Source organism: Rhinolophus ferrumequinum, chromosome 23, assembly GCF_004115265.2.
Source record: "Rhinolophus ferrumequinum isolate MPI-CBG mRhiFer1 chromosome 23, mRhiFer1_v1.p, whole genome shotgun sequence".
Classification (NCBI taxonomy): domain Eukaryota; kingdom Metazoa; phylum Chordata; class Mammalia; order Chiroptera; family Rhinolophidae; genus Rhinolophus; species Rhinolophus ferrumequinum.
The window spans coordinates 11,085,493-11,112,706 of NC_046306.1; the positions used below are offsets into that span (position 1 = coordinate 11,085,493).

General features: G+C 41.2%; 1 long non-coding RNA gene and 1 other non-coding gene across 2 annotated transcripts; one reads left to right on the forward strand and one right to left on the reverse strand.

Annotated features, from left to right (window-relative positions):
- Positions 1 to 12,350: 12,350 nt before the first annotated feature.
- On the reverse strand, positions 12,351 to 23,668 carry LOC117015723 (uncharacterized). The gene is made up of 3 exons (XR_004421788.1): positions 23,569 to 23,668; positions 15,029 to 15,143; positions 12,351 to 12,410 (listed from the first exon to the last, which is right to left on the reverse strand). It is a non-coding gene; the product is annotated as an uncharacterized LOC117015723 (long non-coding RNA).
- A 3,054-nt stretch (positions 23,669 to 26,722) lies between these two features.
- TRNAK-CUU (transfer RNA lysine (anticodon CUU)) lies at positions 26,723 to 26,796 on the forward strand. The gene has a single exon. It is a non-coding gene; the product is annotated as a tRNA-Lys (tRNA).
- Positions 26,797 to 27,214: the final 418 nt, after the last annotated feature.

The window sequence follows — 27,214 nt, forward strand, 5'->3', positions numbered from 1 at the left end:
TTTCCCATTAATGTTCCTATAAGCTACTCCCCGTACAGTAGCCAGAAGGATCTTTGAAAAATCATATATTAAATTATGTCACTTCCAACCTGAACATGTTCCAATGGCATCCAATTGCATTTGGGATACAAGTAAAACCCAGACCCTCACTGATTTGGTCTCTGCTTCCTTCTCTGATCTCAAGTAATACATGGCTTCTCATTACTTACCCCCATGCCAGAAATGAACATTCCTGATGTTTCCTGAACATACCAAGCATGCTCCTGCCTCAGACCCTTTCATTTGCTCTTCCCTTTGCTGTTGGAAATTTTCTTTCTTCCTGGCTTTCTCTCTATTGTCATTCAGATCTCTGCTGAAATGTCTCCTCTTCAGGTAGATCTTCTAAACAACACACACACACACACACACACACACACACACACACACAATCACATCACCCTGCTTTATTTTCTTAAAAGTGATTAACACTATCCAATTTTTTTTAATCATCCATCTCCTTCTCTAGACTGTAAGCTCCAAGAGGGCAGGGAATTTGTCTAGTTCGCTGCAGTGTCTCCAGCACCTAGATTAGGTCTGGCCTACATTAGGCACTTAATGAATATTTGTGGAAGAAAAGAAAGAAAGAAGTAAGGAGGAAGGAAATCAGGAGGGGAAAAAAGAAAAAAGGAAGTCAATCTACTAATTCCATTCATATTAATTTATATACATGTTCATAGAAAGTGTAACTGATATTAACAATAAATAGATAAATATATGTGTGTGTGTGTGTGTGTATATATATATATATATTTTCTTTTTTTTTTAGACTCCAAGGACAGATGTCTAACTCAGGGGGTATCTGAGAAGACTTCCAGAAGGAAGCAACTTCTAAGCTGAGTTTGGCAGTGTTTTGATGGACCCTGTACATGATCCCAGACTGAGTGACATCTGGGAAACATTGCTTTAGACTTAAAATCTAAGCCAAATGAGTGACATGCTCTAGTAAACAGTCTGTAAAGATGCCGGCTATCATACATTCTTCCCTGTTTGCACGAGCCACTCCTCCATCAAGAGGTGAATTTTATTTCCTCTTCCTTGTACTGGGATTGCTCTGTGACTGACCAATGGAAATGGTGGAGTTTCAAGCCCATGGCTTAAGATGATTAGCAGCTTGCACTTCCTTCCTCTGGGGACCTAGCTGCCATGCTATGGGAAGCCTTAGCCCCACAGGGAGGACACATGGAGGAAAACTGAGACACTCCAGGCAACAGCCCTAACTAAGATCCCAGGCAAGATCCAGTAGTAACTGCCAGCCACAGAAGTCAACCTTATGTGCATATTCCAGTCCCTGGAGTCCTCAAGTGATTACAGACCCTAACAAGAAGATTTGAAACAAATGAACCACCCACTGGGTTCAATCAACCTACAATGTCACGAGAGATAATAAAATGGTTGTTCTTTAAGCCACTAAATTTTTCAGTGGTTTGTTATACAGCAATTGATAACTGAAACACTCTACAAAAGTGTAGACTTTCGTTAAACTATAGTTGACAACTTTCAATAGGTAGAAAGAGTAGTCTCAGATTTTGAAATTACCCCAGTAAAATTGGCTTGGCCTAGGAGACATAGAAGCAGAAACTCGGTGAGGACGGGATTAGAAGGTCACCTAGCTAACGCCCTCCAAAAATGAAGAGATATTGCCTACGTTTCTGATTCCACGAATCTTCTGCTTCCATGCTCCCAGGATGGGTACTCACTTCCTCAAGGGCAGCTGTGCCAGTCAGGGTTCTTGGGTTGCAAGAATCAACAATAGACTCTACAATGCAGTAGAATGATATATATGAACTCACAGCATCAAACGGAAGACTGGACGACCAGCCTCTGAATGTCTTCTCCTCGCCAGAAGTAAATCTAGAGAAAATCAATGATTTTATTCTATCTTTTCATCACCCTATTCCAAGATTCAAATTCAAAAGAGGAATTTGTCCAATTGGTCTAGTTTGGATCACATGTTGTATAGGAAAGTAACAGACTACCAGACCAGTAATAATGCTACCCAGCCTGCCTACAAGTTACTGTCAAATAATTCAGGTGGAAAAAATACACACACACACACACACACACACACACACACACATATGCACGTGAGCAAATGTGGCAAAATTTTATCAATTAGTAAATCTAGGTTCAGAGTACACAGGTGTTTATTGTAGTATTCTTGCAAGTTTTCTGCAGACTTGAAAATTTCCAAAATAAAAACTTTGGGGGAATAAAATTTACGGCACTCATAGAAACCTTATACTTACCAGGCACAATTCAAAGTCCTTTACATATATTAGTTCATTTAACCCTCACCATAACCCTAAGCAGTGGGTCTTTTATTATCTCCATTTCACTGATGAATAAATAGAGGCATTGAACAAGTAACTTGCCCACGGGTGTGAGCCACTAAGTGCTAGAGTCAGGATCTAAACTCAGGCTCACAAGCTCATGTTCTTAACTCCTTTGCTTTACTGCCTTCCCACAAACACATAGACATTACTCGTCACACATAACGTGTCTAGAGGTAGACAGTGTGTTCATCAAGGACCAGGGTTTTATAATCCCTCTGCTCTACCATCTTCAGCGTCTTGCTTTCTGTCCTTAGTTCATAGCCTCATGGACACAAGATGGCTGCCACAGCTAAAGCCTCACACCAACTCACAATCAAGTTCAAATGCAGGAAGCAGAAGAGTAAATAGGTGTCAAGAAAGACATTGTATCTTTCCTTTTTTTTTTTTTTTTCAGATATAACTCTTTCCCCAAATGTCCCTTTTCCCCTCACTGCTCCCCACCTCCAAAGCAAATGTCCCCTTACTTCTCATTATGGCAGTGATATGGGCTACATGGTCACCCCTAGCTGCATGGGAATCTGGGACCCCAAGCATTGGCCATTTCAGCCATGGGCTTTAAGTGAGTGGATAAATGAATGTTTCTGAGCTGTCTGGTACAGCCCAAAGGCTCTGATTCTGTCCCTGTCCCTCTCACTGTCCCCTGGATTCTTCCCTCTTTTATTATATGACAACATCACCAGTGGTTAAGAGTGTGAGATTTGGCACTCACTGCCTGACTTGCTCAGCTGGTTCTGCTACTTATAAACCTGTGTGAAAATGGCTGGTTACTTGAACTTTCTGTGCCTCCATTTCCTAAAATGGAAACCATGATAATAATACCTATTTCCTAGGGCCATTATGAGGATTAAATAAAACAATACAGTGAAAGCCCTAAGAACAGTGTCAAGCACAAAATACACCCTTAATCAATGTTGATATGATTATGCATTGCAGTTCCAAACTTGGGGTTTGCAGGGATTAATATCCAAAGGTTAGTAACAATTTCCTCCTTTTCCCTCCATTTTGCCTCATTATACTTATGGCAATCTGAAATGTCCCTGAAAGTGAAAATAGATTGCTCAGGTGGATACCTAAACCTTGCACATGGTTAAAACTGTTTCGAAATATCAACTCTGTAAATGAGCTGGCACTGGTCCAGGCTCCACCCCGAGGCTGTACTCTGCACCACTCCACTCCCTGGGTAGGACACACAGCTGAGTGGGTGTCAAACACATAGACAGACAGGCAGGAGAGATTTAGAGCCAATGAATGCTTTATTTGTTGTTTTGCTTAAAAAAGGAGGAAACACTTCCGCAAAGAATCACATTTAAGGCCAATTTTCGGTAGTAAAAAGTAGCCTGAGCCTTTCAACCCAGAATAACCTTGTTCATGCCTTCCTTTAAACCTAGATCAGGGGTTGGCGACCTATGATTTTTTTTGCCAGAGGTGGCACATGTGTTAGCTGAAATTGGCACCTGGGCTGGCTGTAAGATTTGCTTATCCCCACAACCGACAAATGACTCTCCACAGCTGGAAGAATTTTAAGCCCAGTTCACTTTTTATTTTTTCTTCTGAGACTTACTTATTAAAGGCATTTGCTTTGGGGGGGTGGGGGGAGGAACACAAACAATTTGCTACCAAATACTTAAAAAGTACCCATTGCAGGAGAGCTAAAAATTTTTTAAAGGTGTTGGCAAGGATGAGGGAAAAAATGGAACTTTCATACATTGCTGGTAGGACTGTAAAATGGTGCAGCCATATTGGAAAAGGTTTGGGAATTCCTCAAAAATGTTAATCATAGAGTCACCATATGACCCAGCAATTTCATTCCTAGGTATGTACCCAAGAGAATTTAAAATGTATGTCCACACAAAAACTTGCACAGAAATGCTTGTAGCAACATTATCGATAATAGCCAAAAAGTGGAAACAACCCAATATGACCACCAACTTATGCATAGTTAAACAAAAGTTGTGTACCCACACCATGGAATATTATTAGGCAATAAAAAGGAGCCAAATACTGATGCATGCTATAACATGGGTGAACCTTGAAAATATCATGCTAAGTGAAAGAAGCCAATCATATATTATATGATTCCATTTATATGAAGTATCCAGAATAGGCAAATCTATAGAAACAGAAAGTAGATTAGTGGTTGCTAGGGATGGAAGGATGGGGTCCTGGGGGGTGTTGCTATGAAGGGGTGCAGGGGTCTTTGCGGAGGATGATGAAAATATTCAGAAATTAAGACAGTGGTGATGGTGTGTGACTCTGCGGATATGCTAAAAACACTGAAGTGTACAGTTTAAAAGGGTGAATTTTATGGCACGTGAATCATATCTCAGTAAAGCTGTTATTTTTCTAAAGTGCCCATGGCAGTTAATGCAATTGTGAAATTATAATTGTCATCTATTGTTCAGAGATATGAGAAGAAAAATGGTTTAAATAATGGTATACATTCAAAAGGCATTAAAAGGTAAATAGTGAAAAGTAAGTCTCTCCCTACCCCTGTTGCCCAATCAATCCTCCTGTTTCTGGTCATACCACTGTAATTTTCTTACCGTCCTCCCAGGGATATTCTATGCCTACCCAACATTATATGTGTGTTGCTTCTTATACAAACAAGAGCATAGTGTCCACAACGTTTTGCTCCTTGTTTTATCTCTTAATTATGTATCATGGAAATTGTCCTACAAGGACCTTATGATAAGGTACATAAGGTACTGCGTTTTTTAACAACTGTTATTACACGTCTGTGGATGTTACTAGTACACATTCAAGTTGTTTCTTTTCTTTACTGTTACAATTCATTTTCTTGTACCACTCTCTTAAAAGCAAAGTGTGCACAGGTACTAGTAAACACAAAATAGGAAGAAGGAATTGGAGATCTCATGAATCAATAATGTCAAGCTTCAATCTTCCCAGCACTAGCAGAAGAATGAGATGGGGTTGGGGAGCAGGGATAGAAGACAAAGTTCTCTAGCGATGGAAGTGTTTTGAATCAAGGCAGCTCAGGGTCTCAAAATGGAAGAATCAAGAATGCTGGAGATTTTTGATTCAGATGTGAAGGGACATCCTTAAAGATGGCCAAATCAATGTCTTCAGAAGACAATACTGGAGGGCGGCCATTTAGCTCAGTTGGTTAGAGCACGGTGCTCTCAACAAGGTTGACGGTTCAATCCCCACATGGGCCACTGTGAGCGGCACCCTCCACAACTAGATTGAAACAACTATTTGACTTGGAGCTGATGAGTCCTGGAAAAACACACTTAAAAAAATAAAAGTTTAAAAGAAATAAAAAGGCAATACTGGAGATAGCTTCAATAACACAATGCTGTGTTTGCCAGGTGGTGGGTCAATACCCAATTGTGGGTTTAGAAGTCAGCATCATGGCGTTTGCCCACTATTTTTAAAAACTGTAATGAAATTTTACCAAATATCCAAGTGGATCTCTCATAGTATGTACTGTCACTTAAAAATGCTTATCTAAAGTATATATAGAAGTGTGAATACTGAATCACAATGTGAAATGTATTTGTCACTGTGATTCACAGTCAAATGCTTAAAGACACGAAGCAAGGAAGGTGAATTTTTGGCCTCCGCATTCTTTTTCATAACCTCAAATCTTTTTGCCAGCTTAGTATGTAGAACTGAGAACCAAATGCCCCCTCACCCTCAAGTATAAATTCAAGTGAGAAGTGGGGCATGCTGCCAGTGGCAGTGGAAAGACGTTGGTTTATGAGATGGCAGCTTTGAGGAACCAGTTTAATCCTTACATCTTCTCCCCTACGGAGGGACACATTTGAGGACTAGCTACTCTTCAGCTATTAGTCCTTGACTTGGGGGCTTTTCTTACATTTTCCATCCCTTCCTCCTCTTTTCCTCCTTCCTTCATTTTTTCTTTCTTTTTAAATTCTACCAAGGTAATGCAAGGTCAAGTCCCTCAGCCACCCAAGTTCTCTCCCAGAGGCAACCACTATTACCATTTCTTAGGTGTTATTTAAGAAATGTATTTACAAATAAACACACATATATATAAATCGTTGTAGCACAAATAATGGCACACTATACACACTGTTTTGCCCTGATTTTTGTTACTTACGGAATCTGGGAGATCTTTTCATTTTATATATGTGTATATATATATATATATATATACACATATATAAAATAAATTTTATTTATCTGTTCCTCAGAAATGACATTGCCAACAGTCATGGATTTGCATACAATAGTTACGTATTCACTATTTACCACTTATAGTAGTATTTTTTTCTCTGAAAAATATAAGTACAAAAGCTAAGTAAACAATGAGGTACTGCATTTGAATTTATCATATGTCATAGCTTAAAGAACTAGTCTTTAGTAAATATTCAAAAAATCAATCTGGATAAAATAGTCAACTAAATGCTCTAATTTATCAGAAAAAAATATTTTCATACTGGCACATGTAGAGTAGCTTTGCTATGTTTTCCTGATTGCATGGCAACCCATCCATTGGAGTTTTAGGGCTATATAGGTTATATATAAAAGTTGGCTGACCCCAGACTTGGAATTATAGTTTCTTTTTTAAATGAAGTTAGTTTTTAAAGTGATGACAGTGAGCTTATTTAAAAGGATAAGCCCTCTTCTAATTATTTAGTAATTACAGAGTAGGAACATCAGAGGAATGGATATGTTGAGGCATGAAAACAATATCTATGCCAGAGGTGAATGTCAAGTTAAGATTCTAGCTTAAAAAAAAAAAAAAAAATTGAAAAAAATTTTCAAAAAGCAAAACAGAACAAAAACGAAAAAAGGAAACAAACATCCTCTGGCCATTATCAATCAGCTGGATTGCAGAGTAATTTAAGGATAAGTCACTATACATGTCAATCATGATGTCTGCCCCTCCCACAGGTCCTTCTAAAGGAAGGAGAGAAGTCACTGTCTTTGGTACCATGTGACTCGCCACTTCTGCTCACACCACAGTTAATTGGATCAGATATAGGTATCAGGTCCAAGAGCAGCCAATGCATGAGCTGGGGAGTGATTTCTGAGATGGCTAGGCACAAACATATTTGGGCAGACGAGAAACAGGCCAACTTGTCAGATTTCCATTTGGGGTGAATTTAAGTGAAAAACTGTAAAATGAATCATCTGGTTAATAAAAGGTTTGAAGCTGCAGGGATAAAGGACACATGAGATAGGAAGGACTAGGATGGGATATGAAAAACAAAAACTCTGCCTATGTAGAGCTAGGAAGTAGAGAAAAGATACTTTAAAAAAAGGATACAAATTGGTAGTTACAAAATAGTCATGGGGATGCAAAGAAAAGTATAGGGAATATATTCAATAAAATGGTAATCACTATGTATGGTGTCAGGTGGGTACTACACTGGTGAGGGGATCACTTCTTAAACTATATAAGTGTCTAACCACTATGCTATACACCTGAAATTAATATAAAATAATATTGAATGTCAACTACAATGGAAAAATTTTAAAAGAGGGGGAAGGTGAAAAGGAATAAAAAATACATATATATTTAAGGTAGTTTTAAAAACAGCTGGAACTGCTGACACCTGCAATACAGCTGAATTTCGAAAGTGTTATGCTAAATTAAATAAGACACAAGAGACTATATACTGTACGATTCCATTTATCTAAAATTCTAGAAAAGGCAACACTATATGGACAGAAAAACAGAACAGTGGTTGCCAGAAGCTGGGAATAGAGAGAGAAGGTTATAAGAGCAGAGGGAACTTTTGGAGTAATGGAAACATTTTTTGTCTTGATTGTGGTTCCACAATTGTATGCATTGGTGAATTTTGCTGTATGTAAATGGTGCCTCAGTGAAGCTGGTGAGAAATGAAAGGAAAAAAAAGAGAAAGAAAATGAAAGACAATTCATTCCCAGTCATAGCAGATTTAGATAACCTGAAACACTCTACCCTTCACTGCGAAAAACATCTGAAAATTCTGGGTAAAAGATAAGTATTCTTTTAAATGAATAACTGAGTTCACAAGAAAGTAAGGGAAATCCCCAGCTGCCAAAAACCAAAAATGGAACCAAAAACCAACCCAGCAAGTGTGAACTGACACTATTATGACTGCCCGAAGAGGGAGGTGCCGTGGGTCTCAGACAGCCAGGGTCCAACTTGGGTTGAAACTTAAATGCAAGGACAGGAAATGGGGCCTTGCACTCGCTTATATAATTTGAAATGACAACACTCAGAAACAATCCTCCTTGTGCTAGGAATCAGTGGACCAAGTAAAGGTGGGATGAGACCATTGGAACTTTAGCAGATAGGATGTGAGGATAAAAACCAGGGAAGAGATGGGAGACAGTGTCATGGAATCTAAAGACACAAAAGAAAAGAACAATATATTTCATATATGTATAAAGACCAAGAACCAGGCAGAATACAGGGAGAAGGAAGCTGGTGGGTGGCAAGAAGGGAAACAAGACGACCCAAAAATACAGAAAGTAACTAAGCTCTGACTTTGCTAGTGTCGAGTGGGGTGCTGTGACCGTGTGTGAAGGCAAGCAGAGCTCTCTGTGTGACTTCCTTTCGACGAGTGCCTGTGAGGCTTTCTTCATTCGCTCATTTTTTTTGCTCAGTACTTGCTGAGTGCTGCGTTTAGTTCCCCTTGCTGCTATAACAAATTGCCACAGATGTAGTGGCTGAAAGTAACGCAAATGTATTGTTACAGCTTTGGATGTCAAACGTTTGAATGGGCCGTCTGTGTTCCTTCTGGAGGCTCTAGGGGAAAGCCATTTCCTTGCCATTACAGCTTCTAGAGGCTCCTCATACGCCTTGGCTCATGGGCCCCTTCTATCTTCAAAGCCAGACCTCACATTGCTCCCACCTCTACTTCTGCTGTCACATCTTCTCTCACTCTGACCTTCCTATTTCCCTCTTACAAGGACCCCTTGTGGTTACATTGGGCCCACTCAGATAATTCCAGATAATGTTTCCATCTCAAAATCCTTAACTTAATCCTACCTGTACAGTCCCTTTCACCTGGTAAGATCATATACTCTCAGGCACTTATTCTAGGATAAAAGGTGGAAGGTGAACAGACATAGCTGTCCCCCATGGAGCTCAAGTTCTGGAGGGTGGAGAGAACGGGGACGGGGATGGGTAATCCCAAAGTAAACAAAATGATATCAGAAAGTGATCAATGCTACGAAAGAAAGAATACAGGGTGAAAGAATAGAGACTGGTGAGGCTAATTTAGAATGTCAACCCAGGCTCCTGAAAGAAGATGGCATTTGCGGTGACACACAAAGGATGACAAGACGGCAGCCCTCAAAATATCTCAAAAGAGGCAGAGGGAACAGAGGTGGGGATTCACCTGGGGCATTCCAGGAGGAGCAAGAAGGCAGAACGGTGGAGGGGAGTGAGACAGATGACCCTTTCTTTGGCTCTTGCCAGCTGGCTTTCCGTAAGGATGATGCCACAGGTAAGATTCCCACGAATATCCTTACCACAAGCCCACCCTTCCCTACAGCACATTGAATCTTCAGATCTTGCAACCCAAAGCTCCAAACTAACACAGGACACAAAATGTTCTGCAATACCCTGCCAAATGGCGCAGCCACTTTGGAAAACAATCTCGCTCCTCCTGCAAAGGTTCAACCTAGAGTTACCACATGACTCAGCAGTTCCACGCCGGTAGACACCCAAGAGAACTGAAAATATATGTCCACACAAACACTTGTACGGGAGTGGTTGTAGCAGCACTCTTCATAACAGCCAAAAGTGGAAACAACCCAAATGCTATCAAGTGATGAATGAATAAACAAAATGTGGTGTATCCATCAATGGACTATTATCCAGTCACACACACACAAAAAAAGGACTGATACGAGTTTCATGGGTGAACCTTAAAACATTATGCTAAGTGAAAGAAACTAGTCACAAAAGGCCACATATTGCATGATTCCACTTATATGAAATGTCCATAGAGGCAAAACTATAAAGATAGAAAGTAGCAACAAATGGGGGAGGGAGGGGTCGAGACTGACTGCTAATAGGTATAGGGTTTCTTTTTGGGGTGATGAAAATATTGTAACATTGATTATGAGTGATGGTTGCCTAACTCTGTAAATACACTAACACCACTGAGTTGTATACTTTTTATATTTTTAAACATATTTTTTATTTGAACTGTACACTTTAAATGGGTGAATGGTATGGTATGTGAGCAATACCTCAATAAAACCTGTTGTTTAAAACATGTGATGAGGTGGCCGGTTAGCTCAGTCGGTTAGAGCACAATGCTCGTAGTACCAGGGTTGCCGGTTTGATCCAGGGTTGCCGGTTTGATCCCCACGTGGGCTGGTGTGTGCTGCGCCCTCCACCGCTAGATTGGGACAACTGCTTGACTTGGAGCTTATGGGTCCTGGAAGGACACACTAAAAATAAATAAAAGGATCTTTTTAATTAATTAATTAATTAAAAATTAAAATTAAAATAAAAAAATAAAACATGTGATGAGATACAGTCCCTGCCCTCAAGGAACTGAAAGCTCAGTTAAAGACAAAAAAAAAAAAAAAAAAAATCAAATGTCATTTGCCCCATAGACATAAATCACATAGAACAAACGATGACTACACAAGAGAAATGTTAGCTGGCCAGCCTGGTGGCTCAGGTGGTTAGAGCTCCATGCTCCTAACTACAAAGGCTGCCGGTTGGATTCCCACATGGGCCAGTGGGCTCTCAACCACAAGGTTGCCGGTTCAACTCCTCGAGTCCCCTAAAGGATGGTGGGCTTCGCCCCCTGCAACTAAGATTGAACACAGCACCTTGAGCTGAGCTGCCTCCTGGATGGCTCAGTTGGTTGGAGCATGTGCTCTCAACCACAGGGTTGCCGGTTTCGACTCCCGCAAGGGATGGTGGGCTGTGTCCCCTGCAACTAGCAATGGCAGCTGGACCTGGAGCTGAGCTGCGCCCTCCACAACTAAGACTGAAAGGACAACAACTTGACTTGGAAAAAAGGCCTGGAAGTACACACTGTTCCCCAATAAAGTCCTGTTCCTCTTCCCCAATAAAATCTTAAAAAAAAAAAAGAAAAGAAATGTTAGCAATCATGTTAGGTCACATTTCTTGAGTGACAGCATGTGTTAGACCCCGTCCTAAGCACGTACAGATGCAGCTCCTCTTATCAAAGCTTACCATCCAGACGACTTGATAAATTCCCAAATGAGTGTCCTGGGGAAATTCTATTCCCCATCCTGGGCCCCAGTTTCCCTACTTGTGAAATGAACTGTTTGAACGCAATGTCTCCCCATAGGCAGGTGAGACGTTTTTGGTAAAATATTCAGACAACACTAAATAGCACTGCAAGAACATCACCCCCTTTTCAATCGTCTTCCAATTCTTCTACCTTTAGTGGGACGTCTCGGTGTGGTACAGTTTCCTTTTTGAACAAAGGACAAACCATCCGAAATTCTAAAGCTTCTAGCAGGCAAGCGTATCTAGCCAAAATGTCATCACATTGTATTGTGTCACTGTCTTTATTTTTACTCTACTTTCCACTTATGACAAGGGATACAGGTTTTCTGCTTACATGGTGATATGACGTTTCCTTTTGATATAAAATTTACATACTAACTAAATAAATAACATGGGTGGTACAAGGATATGGCAAAAATCATAAAGCTAGAACAGGAAGGACTGAAGCCAAGTTTAATTCACTCTGCCCATTTGGAGGCAGGATAGCTGTGGCCTAACACAGCTAACACAATTTCAGCATTATTTTGCTGACATGTTCAAGCAGCCACAACTACACGGCACGGGACTTACAGAGGATGCTTGTACATTCAGAATGCGTTAGACAGTAACGAACCCCCGGAGGTCCCTTTCCAGCAAGTGTGGGGTTCAAGTATATGCAGGTTCTGAATCCCCAGGTGATTTTATTACACATTTCTCCCCATCTGGTCCCCCTTTGTACAAGATTCACGTGTTCAATAAATATTTATCGAGTTACTACCACTTACCAGGTACTCCTGGGAATAGAATGGTGAGCCACAGACAGCCACACTCCCTGTTCTCAAGGAGTCTGTAATCTAGCATATAAAAGAAATACACATGCAAGATAATTACAGATTGCAATTAGTGCTATAAAAGAAATAAATAGCTTATTATGATAGAGGCTAGCCACAAAACTTATTTAGTTAGGTTTGATTGTTTTTACTTGTTTATTTACTTGGACTAGATAATACATTGAGGAGGTTCAAAATTCCAAAGATACAAAAGGCTTAGGGTGAAAATCGTCTTCCTTTTGCTCTCCCCCAGATGCCTCGTTTCCCTTCCTAGAGGCAATCAGGGTTCCTACTTTATTGTATATTCTTTCAGAGGAATTCTAATCATGTTCAAGCAAAGAGGTGCATATACTCTGTTCCTGTCTTAAATGGTAACATACATGCAATACACACTTCCTCACCTTACTTTTTTCACCTAACAGCACACCTTGGACATCACTCCCCTCATTCTTTAGGGAGGCGGATAGAGAAGGTAGCCTTTTGTCAAGCATGGGGTTGGGGAGGGGTGGCCGTCCAACCAATCACAAGCACTTGGTGTGTGCAGGACCGGGAAGGCGCCATGCACCTGGGGTGTGATGAGCAAAGCAGAAGAAGTAAACAAAAATGCCAGGAAAGGAGGCAGGGGCTGGGGCATGCAGGTTCTTGTCAGTTGTAAAAAGAAGTTTGCAATTTATTCTAACAGCAGTAGCCACTGGATGTGTCTTCATCAGAGTGACTTGATCTGACTTGCAGTTTTTCAAAGATTACTCAGGCAATTGCGGACGGGGGTGGGGCAGGAGTGGTAGAGGACACCAGGTAGAAAGTGGTGGCAATATTCCGGGTGAGAGGGGATGTGAGCTTGGGCTAGGATGGTGCAGGAGAAAAGGACAGATTTGGGGTATCTATTGAAGCTAAAACAGAGAAAACTTGGACAGCTCGGAGGTGGGCAACAAAGGAAAAGAAGAGGTTTGAGCTCCTGGGAAGAGGCAGTTGTCAGGTTTTATGAGCATTGGAATGTCTGTAATTTACTTTAAAATACTTCAGGAGAATCAGTTTGCTGTTATGTAAGTGCCACCTTAAGTCAGTGAGTCCCAACGTGTAGCCCATGGACCAGCACTATGAAGATCACCTAGAATAGGTTAGAAATGCAGCTCCTCCACCCCTCCACGAAGCTACTGGACGTGGGGCCCAGCAGTGAGGGATTGAACAAATCTGGAAGGCGACTCTGATACATGTTCAAGTTTTAGAACCTTTGGTTTAAGCCCCGATGCTGGGGTTGGTCAGCTAACTGGCTGTCAAGACAACATAGGGATAATTAACTAGCATCGTAAAGGAAACGGCCACACTCGCAAACTAAAATAGATGTGAATCTCAGAGTGCAGTGGAGACAGGTAAGAGACAAAGGGAATGTTCTCCGCAGAGGAACCTTATCTGAGAAAGGAAAACAGCGCTCTACGTGCCTGGAACAGCTCTCATAGGTGGGGTTCCCTGAGCCCTGGGAAAAAAACAGGCCTTATCTTGAAAAGAGGAAGGACTGGATGCAAAGAAGTCTGTAGCAAACAATAGCAGTTCAGGCCTTGTTGGAGAGAAACGAGTTATGTGCAACAGAAATGAGGAAAAGGGGCTTTTTTAGCAGAGTTTTCACCCAATAAAAGCATGCTATGGGGGCAGGGGGAGGCCATTTCTAAGAACAAAGAAGACAGACGAGCTACAGAGGTGCAGAGGGACACAGAGCCCAGGATTAGAGTCTGGGTTCACCAACTAAGAAGCAGATTATGACCTTGGGCAAAGTACTTCTCTTTTCGGGGATGTCAATATTTTCTCCCTCTAAGGAGCTGGACTGTCAGCTGTTATAAATGTTAGTCATTCCTTGAGAAGTACACACACACCATCACCTTTGCAGTATTTTGCCAAAAATGTTTAACCTGAATCTAAACCTGTGAAAACAATCAGGCAAATCCAAATAAGGGACAGTCTGTAGAACTGACCTAGACTCAAAAAAAAAAAAAAAAAAAAAAAAATCGTTGTCTTGAAAGACAAAGAAATGCTACATCTAGATGAAAAGGAATACAAAGGAGACATGACAGTTAAAGGTATTATGTGATCCTTGTATCCTGAATATTTTTTAAAGCAACGAAAAAGAACTTTATTGGGATGGTTGGGGAACTTTGAGCATGAGCGGGTATAGTAGAAAATAGTTTTATGTTAACGACAGATTTCTTGAGCACGATGACTGTATTTGGTCAGATGGTGTAGAGTCCTTGCTCTCAGGAGACAGAAGTCAGGTTACTTACAGAGGAAGAGCTGCTCTGTTTGCATGGATCTCTCAAATTGTTTAGGAAAAAATGAATAAACCAAAAGCATCTGAAAGAATAGGAATGCGCCTTCTTTTAATCTTTGTTTTCTGAAATCCACCTTCCTCCTCCAAATCCAGGCTGGGACTAGTTTGCCCGGGACTTTCCTAGTCCTGCATCCCAGAAATTCCCCTCAACCCTGAGAAAATCAGGATAGCTGATTGCCCTGAAGGAGACCCAAATCTTCTCAGTTTGACATAAGAATAAATCTTTCCATCTAATGAGAAAAGGAAGGTATTTCATTTAAAAATCACCAGTTAGCCTCCCCTTGGTCCAAAGAGGTTTCTCTAGGATCAGGTTCCTCCTTACTTGAAAATCCTGGGAGATGAGCTAAAGACAACGATGGCTGTGTTAATTTTCCAGTTGCCAATGTGGCTGTGGAAACTGGGTGACCAGGACCTGGAGCTTGAGCCGTAGTTAAATCCTAGAAAATGTAAGAAGCCTACGTAAATTGCAAAGTTCAAATTAGTGAGGCATTTTAGTTCTGTTTCAAGCATTAGTCTCCTAAGAAAGCAAATGACCACGGGTTCAATCCTATTATCTCCTGAGCCCTCAAAGAGAACCCCTGCAATTCCGCTGCTGCCTCTCTCCTGTCTTTCTTGTTTTGAGCTCCCCTATCTTGAGTTGATAGAGAGCAGGAGTTGATTAAGAGGTCAGGCCCTAGAGCCAGACTGCCTGGGTTCAAAACCTGACTCTGCTGTGCAACCTTGAGCAAATTACTCAATTTCTCTATGCCTCAATTTCTTCTTTTGCAAATTGAGGATAAAGATCATTATAATAGCATTGGCTTATTGTAACAGTTAAGTAGATTAATATATGTTAAGTGCTTAGGATAGAAGTTGGCAAGCTTTTTCTGTAAAGGGCCACATAGTAAATATATTAGGCTGTGAGCCATATGGTCTGTGGTGCAACTATTCAATGCTGGAAAGCAGCTATAGACAATATGTGAACAAATGGGCATTGCTGTGTTCCAATAAAACTTTATACAAAAATAGGAGGTGGAGCCAAAGACTGGAACCAGCCCAGATGTGGTTGAGCAGGTAAAATTACACTGTGGCACATCCTTACCATGGAATACTACTCAGCAAAAAAAAGGAACGAACTACTGATACACTAATTTGGATGAATCTGCAAAAAGCTAGATACTAGGCGGTTCTCATTGCATAACACTTTTGAAATGGCAGCAAAGATTGGGAGAAAGGTGGGCGTAGTTATAAAAGGGAAAAATGGGAGCTCCCTGTGGTGTCGAAACCACTCAGGATCTTGACTGTGGTGGTAGAGACACAAACCACAGGTGATAAAATTGTATAGAACTAATACACACACACACACACGAGTACTACTAATACTAGGGAAATCTGAACAAGAGTGATGACTTGTATTAATGTCAGTAAGCTGAATGTGATATTATACTATAGTATTACATAATGTCATCATTGGAAGAAAATGGGCAAAGTGTACAAGAGATCTCTCTATTATTTATTACAACTGTATGTGAATCCACAATTAACTCAATAAAAATTTCAATTCAAAAAAATGGTCGGGGGCTGGATTTGGCCTGTGGGTGTCAGTGCTAAAATCGGGAAAGTCTTGGGCAAATCAGAAGGAGCCAAACAACTAGTTATATAAGTCTCGTGTTCTGGGTACCCCTCCAGCCCTGGACAGTTCCCCACATATATAAATGTTACTATTATTACTACTGTTATTATTTTAACAAGACCCACACAGCTGCAACACTTGTATGAACTCACAGCTCTGCCAGCATCTTTCGTATTACCTTCAGTAACTCCAGCAACGCCCTAACACTTCCCTGTGCAGTCAGTCAGAGGCAACAGGTAGAAGCAGCAAACAGGCTGCTGTCTGTCTGACTCATTTGTCTAAGTTTGTCTTTCCCACGCAGAACAATAGTCTTTATTTATTGAGCACCTGCCATAGATGTAGGACAGTTCTAGGCCCCAGTGCAAAATTATTTACATATCTTATCTCATTTAATCTTTGAGCAACTCAAGCAGCTAAGAACTACACTATGTATTATCCGCATTTTGCTAGGGCAAGGGAGTCCCTCGTTAAGCAAACGGCCTAAAGACACACAGAAAATACCAGGCCTGTGAGAGCTCCTGATTATGAATATAGAGACAGGGTCCTTAGCACTGGCTTCACGTTAGAATCACCTGGAATGGTAGAAACCTTCCAATGCCCAGACCCCATGCCCACAGCCTGATTGGATTGGTTGTGGTAGGCCCAGGTATCACTCTTTCAAGTTCTCCAGTTAACTGATTTTGCATGTAGCCAAGACTGACAACCACTGCAGCTCATATTCTGACTGTTTTCCATATTTCATGCAGTGATCCATTCATGGGTCTTGAAAGCAGTTTAATCTATCCAATCCAGTCGTTTAAAGAGTAGGTTAGGATAGGATAGAAGAGGAAATACTGCATCACACATAGTAAATGGAAGTATTCTGGAAACTTACATTTCAGGAGTGTGTGTGTGTGTGTGTGTGTGTGTGTGTGTCCACGTGCACGCGCGCACGCCATCATGATATAAAATGTATTTCTTACTGTGAATCAAGATCAAAACTGTTTGAAAGCTACTCTCTTAGATTTAGTCAAATCTAGAATACAGATATGTTTCATTTGGCCCATACAATGTTTTAAAAAGTCTAAATTAGTTGCTGGTGTTTGAATCTTGGTATAAAGACCTGAATTTCTGTCCATTTCTGGCTTCTTTGGAAACGTGTGCATGAAGGTGTGAAAAAAACAGGGTCTACTTTCCCATACGGCTAATATAAGGACCTGGAGAAGGACACGGGTTCTCCAGTTTACCAGAGCCCACCATTCCTTGATTCTCCCAGACACGGAGGCTGAGTGAACATTATCACCTCCTGTCTTACACAAGCCAGCTCTATTCATTGCATTCCTGGCTCCTGTTGAGGATTTGAAGTTGTCACTTCTGCGCAGAAATTGAATTCCATCCGAACTGAGATTATGTCTATTTTGCTTTTTAGTATAGTCCAAACAGATAGCATCGCCATAGGAAGTATTTGATAAAGTTTAGAATGCAAGGAAGGAAGAGACAAGGAGGGAGACAGAAAGAGAGACAGAGACAGAGAGAGAGAATGCCAGCCTCCCAAAGATTTTATTTAGTCAGAGCTAGACACAGAAGATAGACCAAACCCATTTTCTAGAAAAAAATGACCCCATTATCCAGATTTAGCAGTATATTGCACTTAACCAGATTTAGCAGCTACGTTGTGGGATAAAGATATTTTTAATTAATCAGAACATGCATGCTTTTCTTTATCAGTATCCATTTTTCACTGAATTAATGCAAATGAGGCATGATTTTTGGGAGGTCACTGGTGCAAATAGTGACCTCTATTTTTATACCTCAAGTATAAAAAATATACTTGAACTTCCCCTGTGGGGTTAGTCGGCATTCTCTCTGCCTTGTCAACCCCCTCTGAAATGACTATTTGATGCTCAGAGTAAATGAAAAATAAGTTCAAAGTGACATGAGCTGCTGTTCCTTGGCGTTAGGTGTTTACAACTGTATGAGGTAAGAGAAGAGAAAACAGGGACACAAACACACACACACACACACACACAAACACACACACACACTCTTTCTACCACTGAGGGGCGGGGTGGTTTAAATCGGCCCAGTCAGCAAAGGCAAGCTTTCTGTAAATAAACAAGCTGGGATCTCTCATGGCCTTGGATTCTGGATGCTTGGGCTGCCAACTTTTATAAGTCTGTTTTGCAAGACTTCAAAAGCCAGACATCCTGGCCACTTGGTTCTTGCAACTAGCAATTAGTATACACAATGCCTCCCTCTCTCAGAAATGAAGGCCTCATTTTGAAAAATGGCCCCCCAGGTTAAAAGAGGCCACGAATAAAGCACAGTTGGACTTGGAAGCTTCCCCTGGAGGTAGCAGCAGTTGTCTGTTCTTTAAAAGACTTCTCTAGCATCAGTTTTCATGCAAGAAATATTTGTCTAGCTTGGTGCAACCAAATAAAGTCTAGAAGAGAGTCTGGCTCTACCAGAGTTCGCCAACTTTCAGTCATATAACGCCTTTGGGATTTTTGCCACAGCCACAAACTACATTATTATTATTAATTTAATATTTTTCCTTTAAATAGACTCACCTTTTAATTTAAATTTCTTTAAAGAGGAAAGTGTATATGATCTGCCTTTCTTCCTAACTCAATTGTGGTTTCCTCTGGAAGACTGAGATAATAATATCCAGGAAACACTCTAACCCCTTGTCACTCAAAGTGTGTCCCCTGGAAATGCAGACTCTCAGGCCCCAACTTAGACCTGTTCAATCAGAATCTGCATTTTAAAAAGCTCCCCCAGAAGACTCATAGGTACATCAGTCTTTGAGAAGCACTAGCCTAAGGGACTAAGTATAGAGAACAAGTCTCAACCACATGTAGGAATCAATGAAGAAACCAAGGAAAGTCTGAGGAACTTTAGAAACTCCGCTGTCTTGGTGAAAAGCATGCTGGGACTGGGAGGTGCCCTAAGGGTCATCCAGTTACTCAGAGCCCACTTTGGTAGCATTCTGGTTTCTTTTCTCATATTCTTAATCTGTTCAGGTATGGCGATGACCTCATTTTTTGGTTTGAGGGGTGGGCACAAGATTTAGGCTTGGCCAATGAGAGCTTTCCATTACTGATGGGTACAGTGATTGGTTCAAAGATGGAGTTGTGATCCAAACAAAGTCATTGAGGCTCAATTCTTAAACTTTTATTGAAACAGTTGCCTAAGAGATACTTATTCCTCTGGAGTTGCTACAGGCCTAACCCAAGCCTGTAGCTTCTGGGGTCACAATTTAGTAAGCTTCGGCAAAGAATAAAGTCAGCACTCAGGAAAACAGAGACAAGAGGTAAAATGAGAGACCAAGTATTGATGACATTGTTGCCTGGATCCAGCCATGCCTGAAGCTCAAGGCCCCTGAACTTTTGAGATGTGCAAGCCAATACATTTCTCCTGAACTTTGTTTTTTGTTTTCTAATACTTACAATTCACTGATGTATCATGTATACAAGTATCTATAATAAATGGCAGGATGTATTTCAGACTCTATTGTTGGCCTACTCAGAAAACATTCTCCCTTTTAAAACAGAATTCTGGTTATGACCAGATTTTCACCTTCCTCCTGGTGGCCTCATACTTCCAGGGAGCTGGATCTGGGTCCCAGGCTCAGCCTGAAGAAAAGAATCATGATGGGGATGGGCCAATCATAGTGATCCAGACACTTTCCCGTGACTGGTTTGGGCATTGTCATGTGATGCCCTCTGGAGCGACAACAGGAAAAATCTGCTGAGTGCTTCTGGGAAAGGTTTTTCTCATTAACAGAGATACATGACATTGTGACCTGAATGTCTGGAATTATGGGTATTATTTTGCCACCACAAGTAAGCACCGCTAACATGCTGAGAGCGACAGAGAAGACACGCAGAAAGAACTTATGTCCCGACACTGTGTGAGCCCCTGAGAACTGTCTCAACCTGTGACTCCTTGACAACTCCAACTATTGCCCTCTTGGCAGCAAATTGACTGTAGCAGTTGGAAGCCCCACAAACGTACACCACCACTCAGGAGAAGAAAAAGTACATTTATGGCTCTCTCTTGGAAGAGAAGAAATTGTTTCCCCTTCAGGAGCCCCAGCTAATAGTTTATATTTCATTGGCTCTGACTTAATTTTGTGCCCGTCTGTGAACACTTGATGCTAGGGAAATGAAAACCCATGGATTGACTGAGGCTCATAGAACCCAACTCTGGTAAGATAAATCCTACCCCAAAACACATAGGTGAGAAAGTGTGAATTGGTTTTGAATGGTCCAATAAATAGTGCCTTGGAAAAAAATCACAAAAGGACCCAAGTTCTCTTCCAATCCATAGAGCCATATGATTTTGGGGTTGGGGGACAAGGTGCTTAGCATTGTGGGGGATTAATAAAATGTGTACCATATGATCCCTGCTTTCAGAGAATTTACACTTGAGATTAGCTGGCCCAGACTAGATCAGCTTGGAAGAGCTGCCCTTCAGAGGCTGTATTTTTTTGTTGAATACTCTATTAGAATAACACTAGCCACTGTAACAAACCCCAACAGGTCAGGGTTTGTATATCAGAAGTCTGTCTCCTGTTCACACTATCTAATGCTGTGTTGCCAGTGGCCGGACAGCTCTGAACCATTGTCTGCATCCAGTGGTGGCAGGGAAAGCGTGGAGAAGGCGCATAAGTTGTGGAAGGGACAGGTTTCTCAACTGCGTAGCCCAGAGCTAACACGCATTACTTCCGCTCACATTCTATTTGCAAGAATGAGTCACATGGCTGTCCCCTGATGCAAAGGGGGTTGGGAAATGTCCCTGGCTGGGCAGCTGCTTTCCAGTGGCGATTCTATCCTAAGGGTAACTAGCCATCTCTGCCCCTCAGATTTTGCCTGTAATAATAGCAAGTATCCACAAGGATGCAGAAATTCCTCATCATTTAAATTGATGGCTTCATCCTTAAGCAATGTAAACCATAATTTCTTAGCCTCAGCACTATTGATGTTTGGGGCCAGATAATTCTTCGTTGTGGGGGCCATTCTGAGAACTCTACAATGTTTAGCAGCATTTCTGGCCTCTACCCACCAGATGCCAATAGTACTTGCCTTCTCTGCTACTTATGACAACCAAAAATGTCTCCAGACATTGCCACGTGTCCCTGGGGCACAAAACATTTCCATTCCCCCAGAAGTTCCTTCCTGCCCCTTTCGAAGACCAGTTAACCACTATGCTGACCTCTTTCACCATTAGTGTCGCCTGCTTTTGGATTTCATACACGGAGTCACACAGAAGGAACTCTTTTGTATCTGGCTTCTTTCATTTAAATGTTTTCCAGATTCAGTCATGTAGACTGTTGGCTGTTCATTACTTTTTACTGTTGACTATTCCATTGTCTGACTATTCGACCATTTATTTATCTGTCCTCTTTTTGATGGACATTTAGTTTCCAGTATGGACTATACGGTATATGAAAAAAGGCTGCTATGAACATTCTCAAAGAAGTATCTTTGCAGCCATGTCCACTCATTTCTCTTCACCCAAGGTTGGAATTACTGGGTCATAGTGTAGGCATATGTCTGACTTTAAGAGACAGTGTAGTTGGCCTTTCAAAAGAACTAATTGATTTTTTTATTTTATTTTAAAAGTAATACGTGTTCATGGAAAAGTGTCCGTAATGCTCAGAATAATAATAGTTAAAATTTCTTTGTGTTTTCTATGTTTACTATGGGACGGGGACTATTCTAAATGCTTTAGGACAATACCAACTTGCTTCATTTTCACAACAGCCCCATGAAGTGGCATTATGTTCATCACCTCCACTTGAACCGTGGGAAAACTGAATTGCAAAGTGGCGCAGTCTCTTGACTAAAGTTACACAGCCAGTAAGTAGTCAAGCTGCATTTGAACTAAAGCCACCTGGCTGGGTCCTGATTTTGTGCTCTGATCTTAGCTACAATTTAGCTATCACACCTGTCTGGCCAAACTATTAGGCAGAAAATAAAAGCCTCCTTGCGTCCTTCCCTTCACCCTTCTGTCCAGCCAAGGCTCAATCTCCAGAGGTAACCACTGTGAGCTCTTTTTTGGGTGTCTTTCTAGAACATTCTTTGTGTTTAGGCAGCTGATTTATAGTGGGTAAGAAACTGAAGTTCAAAGGCAGCCCACACTTAGCAGTGTGATATTGGGCACATCTCTGAACTCTCTGCATCTTCCTCATCCCTAAAATGGGCATAGAAATAGTATCATCCCCCAGCAGGGATGCAAACACCAAAGGAGATTTTAAGTACCCTGTGTTTCCCTGAAAATAAGACTGGGGCCTATATTATGCTCCAAAAGACACATTAGGGCTTATGTTCAGGGGATGTCATCCTGAAAAATCATGCTAGGGCTTATTTTCCAGTTAGGTCTGATTTTCGGGGAAACATGGTATAAAGCACTCAGCAGTGTCTGGCTCAAGGCGCACGCTCCAAAGCTGTTAACTCCCAGTGTCTCCAAGTCCCTAGGTGGCAAAAAGGGATTTATCTCTCCGTGTCCCACCTCCGTCCCTTCCTACCTCAGTCCAGAATAATAATGCCTGACAGTGGGGATCAGGGAGGCACTCAGCATTATTAGCAAGAGAAAACAGGTGTGTGTCTTACAAACATTTCATTCTGAGAACTTCAGAAGTCTAGAGCCTCCTGGGAAGAAGACAGTTCCAAATGCACTTGAAAGTGTTGCCAGTTCAAACCACAAATCAGGGAACCCTAAGATTGCTCCAGGCTTGAGCTAGTGTCCAGGAAAGAAGACGGACCCGTCTCCCTGATCCCATCCACTGCAGAGACTCAATAGAGACTGCAAAAGGAACTGATAAGAAAAACCCAATATTCCCCAATAACATAAAAAAAAAAAAAAAACTGTTAAAAAAGAAAGAAAGGAAAGAAGGAAAGGAGGGAGGGAGAGAGGGAGGGATGGAGGGAGGGAGGGAGAGAAAGAGAAAGAAAGAAATAAAGAAAGAAGGAAGGAAGGAAGGAAGGAAGGAAGGAAGGAAGGAAGGAAGGAAAGAAAGAAAGAAAGGAAGGAAGGAAAAACCAGGGGGCGGCCGGGTGGCTCAGTTGGTTAGAGTGTGAGCTCTGAAGAACAGGGGTGCCGGTTCAATTCTCACATGGACCAGTGAGCTGCACCCTCCGCAACTAGAATGAAGGACGACTTGGAGCTGATGGGCCCTGGAGACACACAGTGTTCCCAATATTCCCCAATAAAAAAATAAATAAATAAATTTAAAAAAAGAAAGAAAGAAAAACCAGGATGTCCACCTTTGCTGCCTGTGGGTGTTTGTGTGACAGTAAGCTTGCCTGCTTGCTGGGCAGGGACTCTTCTGGGAAGGGACTGTTCTGCCTGTTCTTCCAGCCTCTGTAAGGATAAATGACAATGTTAGTAATATGTGTAGGTAAAATACATTGTCCTTGTACCAAATGAAAATATAACGCACAGACTGTTTTGCAATTTCCTTTTTCACTTAATTTTCTTGGTCATCTTTTCCATTACAATAAACCTTTTTCTTTCTAAAGTCTGCAGTATGCCTTTTTCTAGACAGACCACAATATACCAGGGTGCCAAAAATATGTATACACATTTTAAGAAAGGAAAAAACTGTATTAAAATTATGCTGATGGTAACCACTTTGAGCACCTCTTGTAATTGCAGAAGTCAAACGTGACCTATATTCATCTTTTGTTATCAGTATATATTGAGTATTACAATTTTAACAGAGTTTTTTCCTTTCTTAAAATGTGTATACATTTTTTTGGCACCTTTATATTAGATGAGGTGTTTCTCAAACCACCAGATGATGGATTCAGGGGTGATTCTACTATTTTCTCTCCTTTTTGAATGTGTTAGACATTCTCCATAATAAAATAATAATAATACAATAAAGGAAAGCTCCATGCTGTAATATGATTTTTCTACTTAAGCCTGTAAAGTTCACTTCCCTAGCAAAAGCATCCTCGATCTTCATTCATACCGATAGAAAACCACAGGTAAAAATCTAAACACTGTCTATGAAATTAGAAATTGGTGAATTAAAGCTACCCAACCACGTATGGGGCAAGATTGCTTTGGCTCTTGTTCAGAGCTCATCTCGATAGCTTCCTGATTCTCTGAAGATTGCTGGATGAGGCAGACAACAACTGCTTTCAAAAATCTATGTGGTATCTTAAAGTGACTCATTGGAAACTGAAGTCAGCCCTCGTCACTTAATTATAATACAGTAATAGTTACCTCTGACATAGCAGCATAACTGTAAAATACCAACCCCTCTTATTAATTCTTTACACAAGTATTAACCCATTTAATTCATTCGTCAATCTCAAGAAATATGTACTATTTTTATATTTTACAAAAGCATAGAAAGTTTAAATGACTCATCCAAAGTCTCATAGCTAGTTAGGAGGTGGGGCCAGGATTTGAACTCCATGATCACACATTTCAGCCTTATTTTCTACCTCTTCTCTATTAATTTGGTTATGCATCTCTGCCAATTTACTAGGTATCAGATAAGAGGGAATTGGGGCTAGGTTGGGAAAAACAACGAAGATCATTCTGTGGAAATCTGAGGTGCCCCTAGAAATAACAGATCATCCATATTATTCCTCTCCCTTGGGAAAACTATAAAATATCACCATGAAGGGAACTTCTACTATGAACAAACCACTGTGCAAGGAGAAAAATATACTGTGATAATCTCATTTATGTCAAGAAATAGTCTATATACGAGGTTCTGTTCTAGGCAGTAGAAATATAGCTGTGAAAAGACTGACATGATTTAAGCCTGTATGAAGCTTATTAGAACTTGCTTTGACCAATATAATGGGGTAGACAGAACAAAGCATAAATTCTAGAGGCTGGACCCTGAAAGGCCTTGCAGCTTCCATTTTCACTTTCTTGGAACTCTGCCCTGAGTCTACCATGCCATAAAAGCCCTAAATGAAAGACCACATTGAGAGAGACCCAGTTACCTGGCTGTCCCAGCTGACCCTCCAGAGGAATGCAGCCACAGGAGTAAACACATGTGTAACTAACAGGACCCTCACCAACCCAAAGATGTGTAAGAAATAATAAATAATTGTTTTAAGCAACTATGTTTGGGGATAGTTTGTTACACAGCAAGAGTTAACTGTTACAACATAATAATGAAATTTAGTAAGCAGCAAAGCTAACGGATGCTATAAAATCCTATCATGGAAGAATCTGACCTAATCTGGAGATGGAGGAGGGCCAGATAGTAGAAAGAACTGAGTTCCTAAGCCAGGGAGACCTCATTTAAGCCCAATTTCATCATTTCTGTGCTGTGTGGCCTTAGACAAGTCATATAACCTCTCTGAGCCTCATCTGCAAAATGGGGATCATCAAACTTACTCTGTTAAATAGGTAGCAAATGAGAGAATATATGCAGCTACTGTGAGACAAAATATGCATTCAATAAAAGGTGGCCAACACACCATTCAGTATCTACCTTGGGGGGTGGGGGTAGGGGTACTAGATTTATCTCAGACCACTGAGATTCAAGCAAGCACTGAAAGAGTTGGGGTTTTGAGTTTATCTGTTTTGTTTTGTTTTTGTTAATTCATAGCTGGAGACTCAAAAGTTAATAGAGGCAGTAGAGTTTAAAAGCCAGCTTTGTTTTTCTTGGTACATTAAGAAAGAAAATAAAGAAAAAAAATTGCATTTCGTCATTTGTGTGGCTCAAGCAGAAAGAGACCAAACGAGTCAATTAACTTGTGAGTGAGTTCTCCAGTCACATGGCCCAGGGGCCCTCCTGCCTGGCACAACCACTTACAGAAAGAGTGCAGTCAATACCAGCGAAGAATTTCACCTGATCATTGTCAAAATGTGTAAATACACCATTACAAAGTGCAAACAGGACTTTATCTCTGCCACTCATCAAAACCTGTGGTTTCATTCCAACGGCTTCAGCTTCCAAAGGAATGTTGAATGAAGACAGGGAAGGAGGAGCTGAAATCTATACCTTCTCCTAGGCAGGGCAGGTCCTCAGCAAACAATTTCCCAGGACTGGGTCCTGCTTTGGACCCTGTGTACAAAATCTCTAACACTCCCAGTGTTGTGAAAAGGAGACTTGTTTCAGAACCAGAGATGGGTCCAGGTTTAGTGGCACCTGAAGTGTATACAAGCTGGAGGAGCCTTCTTTTTAAAAAGTACAAAATTATAAATACAAAATTAAGTATAAAGGTGAATACTGATTTAAAATGAGAAATAACAAAAATTGTGGGAGGCTTTGGTAGCCAGACTTCAAAATGGCCCCAACGATCCTTTGCTCGGGGCCATTGCACCCTATGTAGCCCTGGATCCTACATTGCACCAGGCTGATCCATATGACCAAGAGAATTTGGCAAAAGTGATGATACAGCATCGCTTCTGAGATTAGTTATAAAAGACACTGAAGGGGGCGGCCGGTTAGCTCAGTTGGTTAGAGCGTGGTGCTCTTAACAACAAGGTTGCCGGTTCGATTCCCACATGGGCCACTGTGAGCTGCGCCCTCCACAACTAGATTGAAACAACTACTTGACTTGGAGCTGATGGGTCCTGGAAAAACACAGTTAAATAAATAAAAGTTAAAAAAAAAAAAAAAAAGTCACTGAAACTTCTCTCTTTGTTGCTCTGTCTCTCTTTCTCTTCTTTAAGTCACTTGCTTAGAGGGGAAACCAACTGCCATGTCCTGAGCAGCCCTGTGCAGAAGCCCGTTTGGCGAGGGACTGAAACTTCCTGCCAACAACCACGTGAGCTCAGAAACGGATCCTCCAGCCCTAACTGAGCCTTTTGGTGGCTGCAAGCACATGAGACCCTGAGCCAGAAACACCCAGCCAAGCCCTCCTGGATTCCTAACCCAAAGAAACTGTGAGATAAATGTTTATTGTTTTAAGCTGCTTAATTTGGAGGTGG